The sequence below is a fragment of the Haliotis rubra genome, unplaced genomic scaffold, assembly GCF_003918875.1.
Source record: "Haliotis rubra isolate DU_JTF1 unplaced genomic scaffold, ASM391887v1 Scf2260, whole genome shotgun sequence".
NCBI classification, from domain to species: domain Eukaryota; kingdom Metazoa; phylum Mollusca; class Gastropoda; order Lepetellida; family Haliotidae; genus Haliotis; species Haliotis rubra.
In genome coordinates this window covers 6,173-14,497 of record NW_025766293.1, presented here as the reverse complement: position 1 = coordinate 14,497, position 8,325 = coordinate 6,173, and the positions used below count along the sequence as shown (strand labels likewise).

General features: G+C 38.7%; 1 long non-coding RNA gene across 2 annotated transcripts; it reads right to left on the bottom strand.

Moving 5' to 3' along the window:
• Positions 1-275: 275 nt before the first annotated feature.
• On the bottom strand, positions 276-3,680 carry LOC124277731. Of its 2 annotated transcripts, XR_006898910.1 has the most exons (6): positions 3,611-3,680; positions 2,908-3,079; positions 2,540-2,721; positions 2,293-2,346; positions 1,547-1,640; positions 276-1,174 (listed from the first exon to the last, which is right to left on the bottom strand). It is a non-coding gene; the product is annotated as an uncharacterized LOC124277731 (long non-coding RNA). The 2 variants fall into 2 exon arrangements; XR_006898911.1 differs by lacking the exons at positions 2,293-2,346; positions 2,540-2,721.
• Positions 3,681-8,325: the final 4,645 nt, after the last annotated feature.

Here is an 8,325-nt window from a genome sequence, read left to right as displayed (position 1 = left end):
GAATTAAGTCCAAGCTTTTCTTGACTTATTGGGATTATGGTCTGTTTTAGGACTCTACTGTTGGTCATAGTAATACAAATTGTATGTTTAAACTATGAACTAGCTATTACATATTTATGCCATCAAGCTGACTTGTAGTTGTACAATTAATTAATGAAGGGAGCTTTGCAAGTGGACTCAACATGATTCCCTCTGCTACAAAATTATCCCTCTTTAAATTTAAACAGATATTGCATGCTAACATAAAACATGTAACAAAATAAAAGAACAAAACAGATAATTAACAAAGTATATATTCAGTTGATTATAAATTTACATAGTTTACAGTAGTTGTATAGTACAATTGTGAAACTAGAATTCAATTCACTTTTTCAATGAAAGTACTCTTGAAATAAAATATGTTATCTGGTACATGACATATATGATTCAAATAGATTAAGCAAAACTCACAAAATGATAGGAAATGAGGAACAGTTACTGTACCTGATACTTTTAATGTTGATTTGTAATTGAGGTTAGTGTAAAAACAAATAGTTCCAATCAACAAATATTAACAACAGAAACTTTCAAAACTTAATATGTAACTTTAAATATTGTTAATTACTTTTTGAGGAACTTTCTCATCACACATAACCATGGAAATTAATCTTTGAATTCTTGACAAGTCCTTCCACCTGGCTTTCATGAGAATTCCATACACAAATCCTAATTTCTTTACAACAGACTCCAGCATTTTAACATCAGTCATTTTTCGTTTAGGTACTGAAACAGCTAGCAACACTTGAACAAGTTCAGGGTTGTTCGAAACCATTTCATTAATGACCTCTTCCCACTTGAAGTTTTTAGTGACTGATAGTCCTTTTGGAATAAGTAGCTTTTTCCCTTTTCACACATGCTCCTCGATGATTCCCTTATGTCACAAAGGAACATCTTCCATAAAGATTTCTTCAGTGTCTGATTGCAGAATATCACATGTGACAGATCTTCAGTGGAGTTGGTATGTAGCATCTCAGTAAGAATATCAGTGACAATGTATTCAGAACTGGCTGTTTCATAACCTTTTTCCAATTCATGGCGTAAAATCTCTGCAGGGCGAGATATCTTTCCATGTTTTCCCTGTTTCCCTCCAGCGATGCTCTTGGTAGGTGAAACTGCTTTGTCGTCGGACCTTGACCTGCACATAAAGCCATCTATTCTTTTAAAGTGTATAACTGAAATAATCAACAGCAAAACTTAGACAAAAAAGTAAGTGACATTTCACAAATTTTATTTCCTGCATCCACTGTGCTATAGAATTCATGCTATATATCACAAGACATACAGAATTAATAAAATAGTTTCAACTGTTCCATTAAAATGATTAACCTGGATTTATGGCTCCCCTGCAGTGCACAATGTAGTGCAGGAAACCAAGGGCATCCAGCTTGCTGGACCAAGTTAAAAAAGTGAATTTAAAGTAATACCCATATGCTACTTACTACATGTGTAAAGTTTAGTTTTACCCACAAATTTCAATATCATGCATGATAAACTTATACCACTATACCTTTCAGGTGGTACTGACAAGTCTGTCTGACAGCTTGCATCCATTGTCTGGTTCTGATTACTTACACCCTCTATTTCGAATGTAAAGGCAGATTCTGAATGGAAACAGGATTTTCAGGATTGAGTGAGTGAGTGAGTTTAATTTCACGCTGCACTCGGCAATATTCCAGCTATATGGCATTGGTGTGTAAATAATAAAGTCTGGACCAGACAATCCAGTGATCAAGTGCATGAGCATTGATCTGCGCAATTGGGAACCATGACATATGTCAACCAAGTCAGCCAGTCTAACCGATACTGTTAGTCGCCTCTTACGACCTGCATGGGTTACTGAAGGCACCTTCTAACCCGGACCTTCCCGGGTATTTTCAGGATTGAGTAATTAACACTGCTTTGTGGTGGTTGTGCAAATGTATTATATTCAACAGCATACTGGTTTACCAATTTGTTTATTGCAGATTTGATAAGAAACATACTACAAATGTAAACTCCAGCTGAATACATACCCTTAATATAGTTATTTAAATCTCGGACAATCATGCATGTAACTAGATTACTTATTAACTATCAGTCTGTACACATGGTACATAACATACATCTTTTAAGTGGAGGCATTTGGCTAAGTTATGAACTGGCGCATCAATCTAGGAAAAGGAGTGGACTGCTGATGTAAATAGATAATCTTGTAAACAAACATTTATCTACTGGAAAATGTATATATGACATAAATTGTCATAGATTTATCACCTGAATGACCAGTTCTCGATCGAATCCTTTTGTACCGAAGTCTGCAAGATTCTCCTGTAATATAATATACATGTACATGTATATTTATATTTTGTGGTGAACTAACACAATGCAATTGTTCAAATTAATCATCAATGAGTGAATCTATACCTATAACTGAATATAATGGCCAAGCAAATAAATACATTGTTAACTCCTGGTTAAGTCCTTGTTACATTAGACTTAATATTATAGGATACTAAGTTACCTGAACGTGAAGTTGATAGTTTTTCTTTGAGTCTTTTGGCACAGTCATTCCAAAGTATATTGCTGTGCACTTTTGAGCTTGCTGCTTGTTCTAGCAGAAAGGTATTTTCATCATTGCTCCATTTTTTTCTTGTGCTTTTTTTCTGGTTGATCACTTATTGGTTCCTGTGTCAGTGGTGCCAGCTAGAAAAAAAGGGATGTTATCAAAAGAGGCCCAATAGGAAATACAGTGTTGAGACAACAATTTTCAAATTATGCATATACAATTATGTTAATGAAAACTATATAACAAAATGGTGTAAGTTAAATACATATGTATACAATCTGTATACCCTTTGGTATGGATGAATATACTTCATGTTTACTTACAGCCAGTCTCTTTTCCTTTGAATAAGGTGTGAGCCCTGTTGGCGATGACCTAATTCTCTTTGTAATTGGAAGCAGCATAGCTATGCCAAAGATGAAATGATGGCATTCTGTTTTCATTTTCTGGATGTTTCCTGCCAGCATCTTTGGCATAGCTATGAAGGCTGAGACTGAACTGAAAAAAAATAGATTTTTCATGAAATAAAGTTGAAAAAATACATAAATAAATTAAAACATCCATTTCTGAAGTGACCATATTACAAAATTTATTATCTATGCATATATTTTGAAATGAACAGTAACAAAGTAAGAAAATTCCAGGTGTTATACCTTGTGCTGCTACTAGGGTATCAGGTAGGGACAGCGCACTATTGGCAAAGATTGGAGACGATTTTTTCTATTTTCTGTAGTTGTAAAACGCGATTCAACAATGCCAAAAGGTGTAATAAGGTAGATAGCTATGGTTTTATTAATAAATAGTTTGATATTCATCCCGTCGTCCGTGTATGCAAAATCATGTAATGTGAGGCACTAAAACGTGCACGTTGTGTTTACAACATGGAGTTATGGAGACAAACCTCTTTGTTCTAATAATTTATTTGCTACCGGGATTCAGATACTAATTTCATTCTGCATTACTGAGCCAAGTGTCGTGAATGTCGCAGCTAGAAGTATTAGAAATCGGTCAGTTCCATAGTAAACTTACCTCGTCCGCCATCTTGAATCTATCCAGTGTGCGCCGCCATTACATGGCCAATACCAGGGCCTCTATACAAAACCAATGAGAGGCCCGGGAACCAGGATATCACGGCGGGGACACCAGAAATGGGCTTAACACATTGTACCCATGTGGGGAATCGAACCCGGGTCTTCAGCGTGACGAGCGAACGCTTTAACCACTAGGCTACACCGCCGCTCCTCTGTCTCACAGACATAAGTGAATACGTATAAAGAGGAATGCAAATCTGCATAAATTAGCAATTTAATCATGCATTATTATAGGCTCTGCTGGAACTGTATTTCCTATTGTGTAGATATATTTTCCCAAAAAGTTCATATGTTTTTGGAACTGAATGTTAATCTTAATCATGACGAGTTCCACTCTGGTCGTGTTTGTAATCAGCGTACAAGCGCCGTTCATCTGATCAGAGGTTTGAATCAAGCCCACACCACCGTCTTAAAGTCACATGAATGACGTTTCAACCCTTTGACTCTCCATGCTGTTTATATCTATAAGCGGTCTTTCCTAATGGGTTCTCGGTACTGTTGACGGCCCTTCCCTTTCAAAGCAGTGCTGTCACTTTCGACCATGTGCTTCAAAGAACCTGCATGTTTTTGTCACTGAGGTCATCCGTCATCCTTAGCGACGTTCCATTATGTAACAGAGACAGGAACCCATTCGTTATGTATTGGATCCTGACGCCAAAGACCGGGTTCGATTCCCACGGGGGAAATATGTTGAGCCCATTACTGGAGACCCATGCTCCTATAATGCCGAATCGGAGAAAACATCTTTGTAATCACTCACTGACATTGAAATAAACGGCTTACGTGATGTTTTCTATCTCTGATTTTGTTTGTTGATTTGTTTGCAACGGTGCGGTGAGAGAGTCGGACTAGGTGACGGCGGCCTGTACAGAATCGAATCTGGACCAGACAATCAAATGATTGGCACCATGAGCATCACCATGGTTACTTGTGTACAATGACATGCATCTACCAAGACAACGGTTTCCATTTACTAACAACATGGGTTGTAGAGGCACAATTCTAACCTGGATCTTTGTCGTTTGAGATCATGAACCATCGGTCATTTTTATCTTTCGACTGAAGTGGCTTGTTCTGTTCCAACCATCACTACAACAAAGTTTCGATCATGGAATATAGCTAAATATCAAGGTAACGTAGTAAAATATCATTCGTTTATTTCTTCTTTTGTCTTATTCTGGCAGTTATTGCACCTGTTCTATTCTTGAAGTCAAAGGGTATGGCTGATCCAATAATAGGCGCCACACTTGCATGTGCAGGGTTGCGTCCCCAGTGTGTGTCAGGATCCGGTGATAGTGACTTATTATAACCGTGAGTGTGTTTTAGGTGTGCCAGGATCCGGTGATAGTGACTTATAATCACCGTGAGTTTTAGGTGTGTCAGGATCCGGTGATACTGGCTTATAATCACCGTGTGTTTTATGTGTCAGGATCCGGTGATAGTAACTTATAATCACCGTGAGTTTATCTTAGGTGTGCCAGGATCCGGTGATAGTAACTTATAATCACCGTGAGTTTATCTTAGGTGTGCCAGGATCCGGTGATAGTAACTTATAATCACCGTGAGTTTATCTTAGGTGTGCCAGGATCCGGGTGATAGTAACTTATAATCACCGTGAGTTTATCTTATAATCCCGTGAGTAACTTATAATTTAGGTGCTAGTTTATCTTAGGTGTGACGGTGATAGTAACTTATAATCACCGTGAGTTTATCTTAGGTGTGCCAGGATCCGGGTGATAGTAACTTATAATCACCGTGAGTTTATCTTAGGTGTGACAGGATCCGGTGATAGTAACTTATAATCACCGTGAGTTTATCTTAGGTGTGCCAGGATCCGGTGATAGTAACTTATAATCACCGTGAGTTTATCTTAGGTGTGCCAGGATCCGGTGATAGTAACTTATAATCACCGTGAGTTTATCTTAGGTGTGCCAGGATCCGGTGATAGTAACTTATAATCACCGTGAGTTTATCTTAGGTGTGCCAGGATCCGGTGATAGTAACTTATAAGCACCGTGAGCATGTTTTACGTGTGTCAGCATCATATTCGTTCACGGCGGTTTCACCAAAGTGGTAGGCGTCTTAGACCTGCAGGACTTCGGGTCTCCCTCCCACATCAACCGGACACATCGTGATATAACTGGGATGACGTTCTGGATATCGTCGGTTGCTCAACATTGATTATACATCATTGATTTTATGACTGAGAATTCTCAGACCAATCAGAACCTTTACTCCGATAGGACCATCACTACGTCAAGATCTGGAAGTTTCGTCATGTCACGTTTGTAATCAGCCAATCGGCTCCGAGCCTTTCTAGCCTCTGGAAAAAAGTGGAGAAGCATTCACACCAACATATCTGTTTTCTGTATCTCGAAAACAGCGAAAAGGAAACATACCTAGTGCTGATGAAAAACACCTCGTCGAGAGTTGGTTGTGGATACTTGTCACACTCTGTCGTTGTCAGCTTCAAGGCCTCTACACGCGACACCCAAAGAACCCCACCCCAAAAAACAAAACCCAAACAACAAACAACAACAACAAAACAAAATAAACCCACAAAACCAACACAAAAGTAGACCAACAAAAAAACAACAACAAAACAAAAACAAACAAAACCAAACAAAACAAATACAGCAACCCCCCCAATAAAAAAACCCCACAAAAAACAAACATGAGCAAAACCAAACCCAGAACAAAACAAAACTCTACCAAAGCAACAACAAAAAACAAACACAACCAAACAAAAACGCCAAAGACATAAAACAAAACAAAACAAAACATAACAAAACATAACAAAATAAACCAAACACATTTACATTTAACGGTGATACATTTGGTAGCGGCGTTCGAGAGCTATGCCATACAGGAACTATTTTGAATCTCCATACTGAAAGAATAAAATAAACTACTACTCCCTCAATCTAAGTACTTCATTGCACTGAAAACGTTTTAAACATCCGTATTTCAACAATTTAGTGATATTAAAAACAATGCTATCCACCAGGACACTCACAAAACCCAATCAAGTAACTTTTAACCAAACATTGTATCCATGCGTTGTCTCTAAAGACTCAGGGCTGGTGGACTAGCCTAGTGGTTAAAGCGTTCGTCACGCCAAACACCCGGGCTCGATTCCTCATATGGCTGCAAAGTGTGAGGCCCAGTTTGGGTGTCCCCAGCAGTGATATAAAATAGTGCTAAAAGAGGCGTTAAACTATATTCACTCACTCAATCTGAAGACTTCTTTGAGCAGAATACGCCTTTAAAATCCGTTATTTTAAGAATTACGTAATATTATGAACATATTTTTCCTCAAGAACTCTCACAAAACTCTTTTTAGTCCTTTTGCGTGATATTTACACAATATGAATGATAATGATCCCAGTGCGACGCCGTATCTTTCATATTTCCCTCTTTGATAACATCCGGGCATTATGGGGACTGACAACTCCACCTAATGCCTAACAGGATTGTTTTGTTAAATCTATTTTTCCTAGATTTTATCACAAAATTATATATAATATCCTTTGACTAGCTTTCAATTACTGTTTTGTTAAAACCTTTTGACAGGTAATGACTGGAAAACACGTAGGTTGATATTGTTTCAGCATTTTCTGCAGCCTATCCATTAACAATGGGGCTGTGTTACACAGGCACGCAAGACCAAGAGAGAGAGAGAGAGAGAGAGAGAGAGAGAGAGAGAGAGAGAGAGAGAGGAGAGAGAGAGAGAGAGAGAGAGAGAGAGAGAGAGAGAGAGAGAGAGAGAGAGAGAGAGAGAGAGAGAGAGAGAGAGAGAGAGAGAGAGAGAGAGAGAGAGAGAGAGAGAGACACAAACACGCACACCACACACATTTTCGCTGTAGTCAGTGAAATTAAGGTTGGCACAGATAAACCACATACCTTACTGACCCCGTAGAATGGAGAGGTTTTAATCCCTACTCTTGATCTCGATAACAGATGAGGTGTTAACAAATCAGCTGTCCGAGCGATTATTACGGCGAATACGGTATCCCATACTTTTAGACTCCACTAGGCCTGCGATCAAATCGAGATGAAGGAAATAACAACGTCTGTGACATGCCTGTTATGACATATGTGTCACATTAAGCTGACTACTGAATTATATTTGTACACCGTCCATCTCTCTTATAAAGAAAAATAGATATCGTTCACATTTCCAGACAGAAACATCCATTGACAAACGAAGCCCCCTGCCTTACCTTATTACCAACCCAATTGGTATTATCCCGCGGGTTAATAGTAGCTACGTGGACATAATAGTGACATTTACCTACAATGAAGGCATTTAGCTCAGCTCAGCCGCCCCCACGAACGTCACTTACGACAGTCCCGCTTGTCTCTCATCGATCCAGCCTCGCCAACTGTTTCTTGATCAAAGGGCTGACTCCAAGCTTCCTTGAGCGATTACAGAGACATGGTGAAGCGTGTGCGTGGATTACTAACAGCTTTCCGTCAATGTATAGATCTACTGCTGTGGAAGTGTCCTTTCCTTTATATATACTGACGAGCAAAAGAAACGTTACCAAACTGAAATTATGACATGGTGTAAAATGGTAGAGAATCAAGAGGCAAAACGCAAGATAACAATTTGTTGCCTTATGTATGTTCTTCGGCACCCAGATCAGTGGA